Source organism: Salvelinus alpinus, chromosome 5, assembly GCF_045679555.1.
Source record: "Salvelinus alpinus chromosome 5, SLU_Salpinus.1, whole genome shotgun sequence".
In the NCBI taxonomy this organism is placed as follows: domain Eukaryota; kingdom Metazoa; phylum Chordata; class Actinopteri; order Salmoniformes; family Salmonidae; genus Salvelinus; species Salvelinus alpinus.
Window position 1 is genome coordinate 18,272,177 of NC_092090.1, and position 12,303 is coordinate 18,284,479.

The 12,303-nt window shown below is 44.5% G+C and overlaps 1 long non-coding RNA gene across 1 annotated transcript; it reads left to right on the forward strand.

Moving 5' to 3' along the window:
* Positions 1–343: 343 nt before the first annotated feature.
* Positions 344–9,855, forward strand: LOC139575637 (uncharacterized). The gene is made up of 2 exons (XR_011674985.1): positions 344–505; positions 8,514–9,855. It is a non-coding gene; the product is annotated as an uncharacterized lncRNA (long non-coding RNA).
* The last annotated feature ends 2,448 nt before the right edge of the window (positions 9,856–12,303 follow it).

A 12,303-nucleotide genomic window follows, 5' to 3' on the forward strand; every position in this document is an offset into this window, starting at 1 on the left:
CATCTGAAGAGGTTTTTTCTTGGTTAGTGGCTATCAATATCTTAGTTTAGCCGAATTGGTGATAGCACCTGAAGTAGTAAGAAACTGATGGAGTTAGAAAAGTGGTGTATTTTGCTAACGTGTTTAGCTAATAGATTTACATATTTTGTCTTCCCTGTAAAACATTTTAAAAATCTGAAATGGTGGCTTTATTCACAAGATCTGTATCTTTCATCTGGTGTCTTGGACTTGTGATTTAATGATATTTAGATGCTACTATCTACTTGTGAAGCTATGCTAGCTATGCTAATCAGTGTGTGGGGGGGTGGGGGGTGATCCCGGACCCGGGGTAGAGGCTCGTTAGAGGTTAATCATTTGCCACCGTAAATGGAGAAACTGTATAAAAGAGACACTCAGCTCTTTGATGTGTACACTTTCTCCCAGAGAAGACACTTTCTCCCAGAGAAGACACTTTCTCCCAGAGACGTCTGACACTCCAGAACAGAGGAAGAACACAACATCGCTGGTGACGAAATTACTTCCAATTAAGGGTTCTTATGTGTATATGACTATGACTGGGCTACTTTAAAGAGCGGGGTGGTGGTGGGATACATGGTTGCACTTGTTCCACGAGCACCATAACACCTGATTCAGAAGATCAAAGAATCATAGTCTTAAATTTAGATCGTCATTTATGTAAGAGCTGAAGAGGAAACAAATATATTACCAATGCAGTCCTCAAGAGGCTGTTGTTACCACTCCTGAGTTGTGTGATTATGTTTTGTAGTGTTGTTTTTTCAGTTAACCAATTAATATTGTGGCAAACCTCTTCAAGGTTATGAGCGTTTGTCACAAATTAAGTGGGAAACTGTCACCAAATTACCCCAGAATGAGAGTTCTTTCGAACAGGACAGTACCTGTGTGTTTGTCTCTCCGTCCTGGTCCACCCAGGTCGTAGGCAAGGTCAAGGATAGCAGGGTTCGGTACACGAATCGGGTTCTCAGTAGGTCCAGGTCCAAACGCCAACAGGTAAGTCCAAAACAGTCCAGCTCATACACAGTCAATCCAGCCAATATCTATTGTCTCTTTCTCTATGGGTCACAGATCCTTCCAGCCCTCACTTCCTCTTCCTGGTTTTTCTTGACCCTTTATCTGTGTGTTGGCTCCACCTTCTGAGGGTTCCCCTTGCTTCTGGGACTTGTAGTTTTGGCAGTCGGCCATTTTGTGATCTGTAGTTCTGATCGGGGTGGCCATTTTAGTGATCGGGCAGAGCCCGTTTATTAGTTCTGCTCTCACATATCTGCCATTTATCACTCGACCCCCTTCTTTGCCACATATCTCCCCCCCTAGATCCGACCCCCTAGGTCGGGCTACCGCAGCAAAATATGCGTGCATGCGGGATAACCCATCCACATTTCCCATTTCCTTCCCTGCTTTGTGTTTCAAGTCAAAGTGAAACGATTGGAGACTCAAAAACCACCGCATCACCCGAGCGTTCTTCTCTTTAGCCCTATGCATCCAGGTGAGTGGGGCATGGTCACTGATGAGGGTGAAGTGGCGCCCCAGCAGGTAGTATTTCAGGCTTTCTAGAGCCCACTTTACTGCCAGCGCCTCTTTCTCAACGACCGCGTAGTTGGTTTCCCGTGGTTCCAGCTTCCTGCTTAAAAACAGGATGGGGTGTTCCACCCCTTCTACCTCTTGGGATAGCACTGCTCCCAAGCCGACCTCTGAGGCATCCGTCTGAACCACAAACTCTTTCTCAAAGTCTGGTACCACCAGCACTGGATTACAGCAGAGAGCCTCCTGTAATGTCCTAAATGCTTTGGTGGCCCTTTCATCCCATTTGACCATGTTTGGCCCTCTGGCTCTAGTCATGTCGGTGAGTGGGGCGGCCACTGTGGCATAACTTGGGATGAACTTCCGGTAGTAACCGGTCAGCCCTAGGAAGGCTCGAACTTGCTTCTTATTTACTGGTTTCGGCCATTCTCTAATTGCCTCCACCTTCTTCTGTTGGGGTTTGATTAACCCTCTTCCCACGGTGTATCCCAGATACTCTGTTTCCCCTAACCCCACATAACACTTGGCAGGGTTCGCCGTGAGCCCTGCCTTTCTAAGGGCGTCTAACACCGCCTGTACCCGGGGTAAGCGGGATTCCCAATCAGGGCTGTAGATTCCCACGTCATCTAAATAAGCTGCGGCGTATGCCTGGTGCGGTTTTAGGACCTTGTTCATGAGCCGTTGAAAGGTAGCTGGGGCCCCGTGTAAGCCGAATGGCATGACGGTGTATTGAAACAAACCGTCAGGAGTTGCAAAGGCTGTCTTTTCTTTGGCCCTGGGGGTCAGAGGAATTTGCCAGTACCCTTTTGTCAGGTCCAGGGTTGTAATGTACCGAGCTTTACCAATTTTCTCCAGTAGTTCGTCTACTCGGGGCATGGGGTAGGCATCAAACTTGGAGATTTCATTTACTTTCCGAAAGTCGTTACAAAACCGCAAAGACCCATCGGGCTTGGAGACCATCACAATTGGGCTAGACCACTCACTATGTGACTCCTCGATCACTCCAGCTGTCAACATTTTCTCTGTCTCTGCTCTAATCGCGGCCTGTCGAGCCTCGGGTACCCGATATGGCCTCATGCTCACTTTTCTACCTGGTAGGGAAACAATATCGTGAGCCGTAACCTCAGCTCGGCCGGGTACCTCTGAAAACACATCTGTTTTTCTGGATCAGGGTCTTTACTTCCTGTACTTGTGCTGGGGACAGAGTAGGTGAAATATTTACTTCGGCTGCCTCCTGAGTGTGTGTAGGGTATGTGACCATTAGTGTTTCTCTCTCTCTCCATGCTTTTAACAGGTTTATGTGATAGATCTGTTCCTGTGGCCGTCGACCTGGCTGTCGGATCTGATAATTTACTTCTCCTATTCTCTCCAGTACTTCATATGGTCCTTTCCATGTGGCTAGTAGTTTGCACTCTACCGTGGGGATCAGCACTAACACCTTATCTCCCGGTTGAAATTCCCTCAGGGTAGCCTGCCGGTTATAAGTGTGCCGCTGGTGCTCTTGTGCTTGTCTCATGTGCTCTCGGACGATGGGCATGACTGTGGCTATCCTGTCTTGCATTGCCGTGACGTGCTCTATGACACTAGTATACGGGGTGGATTGGTGCTCCCAGGTTTCCCGGGCGATGTCTAAGATTCCCCGGGGGTGCCTCCCATATACCAGCTCAAAGGGAGAAAACCCCAGCGAGGCTTGAGGAACCTCTCTAATGGCAAACATCAGATACGGCAACATGCAATCCCAGTTTTTCCCATCCTTATCGATTACCTTCCTGAGCATTGACTTCAGGGTCCTGTTGAATCTCTCAACCAGCCCGTCCGTCTGAGGATGGTAAACCGATGTCCTCAACTGTTTCACCTGCCACAATTTACAAAGGTCCGCCATAAGGCGGGACCTAAAGGGGGTCCCCTGGTCAGTAAGGATCTCCTTTGGAACCCCTACCCTGGTGAACAAGAGCACTAATTCCTTGGCAATATTTTTGGAAGTCATCGTCCGAAGGGGAATGGCTTCTGGGTAGCGAGTGGCATAATCTAGAATGACCAGAATGTATTGGTGTCCTCTGGCGGACTTGGGTAGTGGGCCCACTATATCCATCGCTATCCTCTCAAATGGCGTTTCGATTATAGGGAGTGGCACTAACGGGCTTCTAACAGCTGGTCGGGGAGCTGTTAACTGGCACTCCGGGCACTCTCCACAATGCCGAGCCACTTCAGCCTGAATTCCTGGCCAGTAAAACCTCCTTACAATCCGGTCTCGGGTTTTATTGATACCAAGGTGTCCACCCAGAATGTGCCCATGAGCTAGATCCAGTACTGTCCTCCGGTACCGGGTGGGGACCAACAACTGTTCAACCACATCAACCCCTATTTTTGAGACTCTGTACACCAAACCCCTTTTCATAATGAAGTGGGGAAAACTATTAGGCCTCATCCCATCATTTATGGGAGTACCATCGACGACCTGCACGTCTGCTCTGGCTTGCTGCAGGGTTGGATCCTGGTTTTGGGCCGTCCCGAAATTAGTCAAGGACCCTGCCAGGTCTGCTGGTTCTAGATCGTCATCCTCTGGATTCAGATCGACCCCAGCCCCACTAGTACCGGGCTGTTCGTTATCAACGAGGGTTGCTACTTCATCCTCATCCTCCCCTACTAGCACCTGTGAGGTTGGCCCCTGAGAGACCTCTTTTCTTGGCTTTGGTTGAAGACCCCATACTTCTTCCTGCTTGGTCAGGGTTGTTGGCTTCTCAAATATGCCATTCTTTTGGCCTAACTTCGCAAAGTTAGGAAAGTATCTACCCAATATTACATCATATGGCATCTTTGGGACCACGCCGACCTCACAATCCAACAGACCGTCCTCTGTTTGTATGCTCACCAAGGCTGTGGGGTACAGACGGGTATCATCATGAATGCATGTAACACTGATATCCTGACTTGTATCCAGTTTATGAGTTGGCACTAGGTTTGCAACGACCAGGGTTAGCATACTGCCGGAATCCAGCAGTGCTTCAACCTCTTTCCCTTCAATCGTCACCCTGCACATATGTTTGTTTCTTGATCTTTCAAGTACAGTGGTTACAACAGGACATGCATACCACATGTCATCTTCTTTTTCACCGAGGTTACATTGCATTGGCTCTTCTTTAAATCGGGCAGTAGGCTGCAATATGTCCTGGTCGATTACAATTGTAACAGATAATAGGGATTCGGGGGGGAGACCCCCTCGACCCCCGGTCCCGGTTTCCGTTTTTTCCCTTAGTGTCTCGGCCAGATTCTGATTCTTTCCTCATGGCCCCACGCTGCTCTCTTCCCCCTCCACCTGTTGGGACAGTCTTACCCTGTCCGCTGGGTCGCCCAGGCCTGGGGAATGGGAATCTTTCCTCCTGTGCCTGCTCAGCTGTTCCTGCCGTACAATACCGTTCAACCAGGCCCACGAGATGGTCGGCGGAAAATACCTCGTTCTGGCCAACCCATCGTCGCACTTCTTGGGGTAGACCTCGCTGAAACTGGTTGAGTACGATGGTCTCGACAATCTCGGCGGAGGAACGGGTCTCCGATTGCAACCATTTCCGGGCCAGATGAATCAAGTCGAACATCTGTGTTCGGGGAGGTTGTCCAGATCGGTAGGACCACTGGTGGAAGCGATGTGCCCTCACGGTATCGGTCACTCCCAGTCTAGTCAGAATCTCTCCCTTTAGTTTATCGTAATCCTGTGCATCTTTCAACTCCAGGTCGAAATACGCTTTTTGCGCGTCCCCGGCCAGGTATGGTGCCAGAAGCCCTGCCCATTCTTCTTTCGGCCACTTCTCCCTCTCTGCAGTCCTTTCGAAGGTGGTAAGATATGCTTCCACATCATCCTGTGCTGTCATTTTTTGAAGAAAATGATTGGCCCGCCTCTGGGTATTTGCAGCTGGTAATTGAGCCCCAATTTGGTCCGCTAGCCCCTTTAGGCCTTCTCTTAACTCCCGGTTGTTTCTCTCTTGCTCTTCTCTGAGCAGCTGGTTGGTGCGGTGCTGGGCCTGTAACGTGTCCTGGTATATTCACATTGCATCCTGATGAGCTATTTGTTGAGCTCTAGTTGCCTCTTGTTGGGTGGCCGCCGCTTGTAACAAGGCCTGTATGACTCCCTCCATACTCATTTTCCTGAGAAACTTTCCTAATCAAACAAAGCAACAACAAAAAAAAACTTGACTCCCCTTTGGAGTGTTTTTTTGGGGGGGGGGGTTTGTTTAACTTCTTCAGGCTGCAAGCCCGACACCGCCCACAATATGACAACAGCCACTTCAAGTGCAGGGCGCGAAATTCAAAATCTATTTTTTTTAAATATTTAACTTTCACACATTAACAAGTCCAATACAGCATTTGAAAGATAAACATCTTGTCAATCCAGCCAACATGTCCGATTTTTTTAATGTTTTACAGAGAAAACACCACATATATTTATGTTAGCTCACCACCAAATAAAAAAGAGGACAGACATTTTTCACAGCACAAGTAGGATGAAGTAGCATGCACAAGCCAACCTAACTAACCTAAAACCAACCTAAATAACCTAGAAAAAACTACCTCAGATGACAGTCCTATAACATGTTACACAATAAATCTATGTTTTGTTCAAAAAAAATGCATATTTTAGCTATAAATCAGTTTTACATTACTGCTACCATCATAGCTACAGTGAGAAATCGCACGGGAGTAGCCAGAGAAAATACAGACACCAACGTCAACTACTAATTACACATAAGAAAACATTTCAGAGAAATATATGGTGGATAGCTAATGAAAGACAAAGATCTTGTGAATACAGACAATATTTCCGATTTCTGAAGTGTTTTACAGCGAAAACACCACATATATTTATGTTAGCTCACCACCAAATACAAAAGACAGACAGACATTTTTCACAGCAACGGTAGCATGCAATTAGCATGCACAAAGCTAACCAAACTAACCTAGAACCAACCTAAATAACCTAGAACCAACCTAAATAACCTAGAAAAAACTACCTCAGATGACAGTCCTATAACATGTTACACAATAAATCTATGTTTTGTTCGAAAAAGTTGAATATTTTAGCTATAAATCAGTTTTACATTACTGCTACCATCTTAGCCACCATCATAGCTACAGTCAGAAATCGCACGGGAGTAGCCAGAGAAAATACAGACACCAACGTCAAATACTAATTATACATCAAAAAACATTTCAGAGAAATATATGGTGGATAGCTAATGAAAGAGAAAGATCTTGTGAATACAGACAATATTTCCGATTTCTGAAGTGTTTTACAGCGAAAACACAATATATCGTTATATTAGCTTACTACAATAGCTAACACACAGCAGCATTGATTCTAGTCAAACGCTAGCGATAGCACAGTTCGACAGATATATGAAAAAGCATCCCAAATTGGGTCCTTATCTTTGTTGATTTTCCATCAGAATGTTCTCCAAAGGGTCCTTTGTTCAGAACCGTGTTCATTTGGACCTAGAACGAACGATGTCCCTGTTGAATTAGCATGGCACACTGGCCATGCCGTGCTAACCTCTCCGTCTTGACAAAATTCTTGCGTCGCATCACGTCTAAAGTCCAGAATAAATTTCAATAATATAATTAAAGTATATTGAAAAAACATACTTTAGGATGATATTGTGACATGTATCAAAGAAAATCGAAGCTGGAGGTCATATTCACCTATAACAAGTGTTTTCCAGGAGCGCAGTCCAGTTCCTACTTCGCGCCCAGAAAAAAAAATTAAGTGCGCACTTATCACTCAAAGATGTTCTTTTCAGTCCCTGACAGAGATAATCAAGTCATTTTTTCTCTCACTTCCGCATGACAACCAGGGGAAGATGTGTGACGTGTTTCTACAGTCCTAAGTGCCAAGGCCTTTTATAGAGAGTATCTTGAAGAGAGACATAGCTTCTTGGAAATGTCACTTTTTACAGAAAATGGGCTGTAAAAAGAGTTATGTTTCACTTAGAGAAATAATTAAACCTGTTTTAGAAACTAGAAGGTGTTTTATATCCAAAGGTAATAATAATATGCATATTGTACGAGCAAGAATTGAGTACGAGGCCGTTTGAAATGGCCACCTCTTTCCACTGCTGATACTCACTGCTGATTTTTGAGCCATAAGAGGTTAACCTAACCAGCGGAATGGTTAGTCCATATGCCCACATTCTCCACCACGTGTGGCAAACCTCTTCAAGGTTATGAGCGTTTGTCACAAATTAAGTGGGAAACTGTCACCAAATTACCCCAGAATGAGAGTTCTTTCGAACAGGACAGTACCTGTGTGTTTGTCTCTCCGTCCTGGTCCACCCAGGTCGTAGGCAAGGTCAAGGATAGCAGGGTTCGGTACACGAATCGGGTTCTCAGTAGGTCCAGGTCCAAACGCCAACAGGTAAGTCCAAAACAGTCCAGCTCATACACAGTCAATCCAGCCAATATCTATTGTCTCTTTCTCTATGGGTCACAGATCCTTCCAGCCCTCACTTCCTCTTCCTGGTTTTTCTTGACCCTTTATCTGTGTGTTGGCTCCACCTTCTGAGGGTTCCCCTTGCTTCTGGGACTTGTAGTTTTGGCAGTCGGACATTTTGTGATCTGTAGTTCTGATCGGGGTGGCCATTTTAGTGATCGGGCAGAGCCCGTTTATTAGTTCTGCTCTCACATATCTGCCATTTATCACTCGACCCCCTTCTTTGCCACAATATATTTGAATAATTAATCATTTGACTCAGGCAAGGCCATGTTTCTGTTTTAGTATCTGTTTGGGGCGTTTTCGTGCATCCTTGAATTCATAATTTTGACATGCCATGTATTCCTTTAGAACACCTGGAGCAAATGCTTAGTAAAGCTAGCCATTCATTCTTTCATGTTTTATAAATGAAATGTTGTGGACTTTGGTGTATTTAGTGGGTCATTTCTTGCTTCATGTGAGGTGTTGACCAATCTCACTATGTATTCTTACTTTACAGACACTCGTCTCAAACTACACAAAATGACTTCTAAATACATCACAGAAATTGCAATCTCCACTAGCTCTGAAAGGGAGCAACGGCTTCGTGGCCAAGGCTTTCACATAATGGATGTTAACCTCAACCAAGGCAGTTCATCCAACACCAGAGTTTACATGTGGTACAAAAAGGGCAATGGTGAACCCATCACCAGAATCCAGTTTTCATTCACTGAGGAAATGAAAGATGGCCTGAGGAGTGCAGGGTACACTGAGCTTCCCGAAGACCTCAGCTCTGGAGCAGGGGGAGGCACCATCCAGCTGTGGTACTCTAGTGGTTCAAGCCCTAAGTACGACATTCCCATTGTAGATCTCCTACTCACCACTAATGTGAATGCAGAGGCCGCTCAATACAAAAACGTCTGGGAAAGGCTACCATGTGATCTGAACCGCGGTAACTCACGAGATTACATCTACCTCTGGGTGAAGAGAGAGAGTGTGACCTACATCTGCGATGTTGCTGCCACCACCTCATTCCAAGAAGACATCAACCTTTTCAACGAGGGCTACATCCGGATGGATGAAGATCTCAATAGAGGTGCTGGAGGAAACTGGATCTTCCTCTGGTATCGCCAATCCACCGATAAGGGCAGCGGGCTCACCAGGGTGAATGTCTCCATCAACCATGAGCAGGATTTCAGCCTACAGCAGCGCGGTTTCACCCCATTGAATGTTAACCTCAACGAGGGAACATGCGGTCAGTCAGTGTTTATCTGGTTGAATAAATATGAATCTTTCCCTATCAAGGTCTTGACCATTACACCCAACCACAATGCAGATGGTCCTTATGAGAAGGCCGGCTTGGTTCTCATCGAAAGAAATCTGAATGCTGGCAACAACGGTAGGCCTTTCTTCCTCTGGTATGGCAAGTAAAAACCTGAGGTGGAGAGGCAGTCAGCCTAAACATGTGCAAGATGTTAGCTTTTGCATGGCAATTTCTCTGTCTATGTTCTGTGAAATGTTTCATTATCTTTATGACAAAAATAAATAATGAAATTACACTGAATGTTAGCTTTCATGTCATAAAGTCACAAATCCTTTAGAAATGTTTAAAGGTTGACTTTAATGTTCTTTCCAATTAATTCACAATTTAATTATGGTATTAAACTTCACTAACATTTTAGCAGCATAATTTTTTCCCTTCTGAATTTTTCAATGGGTTGTAAGGTATGATGTCTCATTGTGTCAAATGTGACTTTGGAAAAGCTTTAGTACAGCAATAGAAATAAAGTAAAATTATGATTTCTGTGTAACACTGAGAATCCCAGTCTGCTCATCAATAAAGAAAGCTTTGCAAATCTGAATGTTGTACCTTTTTAATAACTCCCCAGTGAAACTCTCACTTTTAAAAGATCCTTTTCTATTAACTCATGTCCAAATAATGTTGTTGACTCGTCTTATACTTGCATTTGTGGCCAACGAGAGGGTTTTTAAGACGGTGGGTGTCAAAGGACACGAGTCGAAGGTCATGGGTTGGTGTGTTAAGGAGTAGGGTGATGTTGACCCTAGACACTGATCTTTGGTCAGTTTTGCACTTACGATTGGGGAAGGGGAAGCTGATCCTAGATCTGTACCTAGGGGAAACTTCACCCCAGACTGTGTGTTCAGGAGGATGTGGGGGTCATCTGTTGGTTAGAATGGGATACGTGGGTGGAGGGAATGGTGTTTAGAAGCACTTCCTGTGGACGATGGAGGATCCAGCCTCTGTGTTTTCATCCTTACTGATCCACATCTGCAGGAAGGTGGACAGGGAGGCCAAGATGGAGCCACCGAGTACACTCACTGGGAGCAATTATCTACACAGGGGGAGATGAGAGGGGGGTTCCATATGTCTGAAAATTATATATTTTGAATAATTATATATTTTTTTTACAGTAGCTTGTTTTCATGTTTTTTTGTTATTATAAGAAGAAGCAAAAATGGCAAGTGCCCAAGTGTCCAATTCCGGAATATCATTACAATTAATGAATTAATCTTTGAAGCACACACACACCTGCTTTACGTCGCTACAGTAACGTGTGTGTGTCGTAGGCATGCTCTCAGCCATTTACCTTGATCTTCATGGTACTGGAGACCAGGGCTGTGAACTCTTTCTGCCTGTGGTCACCGATACCAGGGTACATGGGGGTACCACCAGATATGACATTGTTGGCTGACAGGTCCTTACAGATGTCAGTGTTTGTAGTATTTATTTTATACAGTATTACTTTCTCATCTTTATCAAGAGTGGCAATAATGTTGGACCTAACTATATATATTAAAAAAAACATGAGCTGGTGCACACCCAGAATAATAGTTTGTGTGGAGGTGCTGACTAACGGCCAATAAACTATAAACTATCAAAATAAAGAAAGTCGCACACTCCATGTATAATCTCCCAGCAATTTAATGTGTATTTACCAACGTTTCAACATCACTGTGCCTTTCTCAGGGTAATGTCATGAATACTTGAACCAGGTTATGTAGACACACAGTGCAATTAGTGTAACCAATGACAGTAGTGAGGGGTGTGTCATAATGATAAAGTTAATTAAAATTAATTAGTGAAACTGTTAAAAAAAAGAGTATATGGCATATTAAATATATTATGCTATTGTTATCATATAGAAACATAATGGAATATTGTACATCATATTAGCATCAACATACATTGTTTCATTCAATTTCACATAATAATTTCATATTAATTTGTGTTACATGTAATCTTTTGGTTCAACCTTAATATATAATGAACATCATCAACAGGGGGAACATATTAGGTGTACGCTAATAAGCTGTAAAAATAATATTTCAATTTATAAGACTTGTTCTTAAAGGAAAATGTGTTCATAAGAAGGGGCTGAGATCAAAGTCAAAATTCTGACCACTAGGGGTCAATGTTTTTAGACAGGATATCCAGTAAGCCTCCCTTTGTAGTAGTAGGATCTCGATGTTACCTCCTGTCCTTGGTAGAGCAACATGCTCAGTGCCTGTGTATTTGAGGGAGGAGATGGGATGGTTAGCTTCAACAAAGTGAGCTGTTACTGGATAGTCAGTGTTCTTACACCTGATTGAGCTGTGGTGTTCATCTATGCGTTGTTTTAATTGTCTTTTCGTTTGTCCTACATAGGCTTTCCCACATGAACAGGTGATGAGATAGATTAGATTATCTAAAAACATTGACCCCTAGTGGTCTGAATATTGACTTTGATCTCAGGCTCTTCTTATGCACACATTTTCCTTTAAGAACAAGTCTGGTTTTCCAGCCCGTCCAGTGTGTCTGAGTGTAAATAGGAGAGGAACATTCTCTCTTGCTGTAACTCCTAACCAGAACTGTTGCTTTTCTGTTTCCAGCATCTCTTTTGCTGATGGACTGACAACACTCATGGTTGTGGATGGACGGTTATATTACCATGTATCTACTGTATTGTACAATGAAACCCTTTCCGTCTGTTCTGTAGATGCTGACCAGTTTTGTGATGAAATGAACACATTTCACATTTTAATGCTGATACATCAGTCTGCAGAGAGAAACAGGATGTCAGATTATGGGATTTTAATCTTTGCAAATTAACTCAATATAAGGACTCAGGGAGAGGCGAAGGTCGAGAGCCATGCGTCCTCCGAAACACAACCCAACCAAGCCGCACTGCTTCTTGACACAATGCCCATCCAACCCGGAAGCCAGCCGCACCAATGTGTCGGAGGAAACACCGTACACCTGGCCACCGTGTCAGTGTGCGCTGCGCCCGGCCCGCCACAGGAGTTGCTAG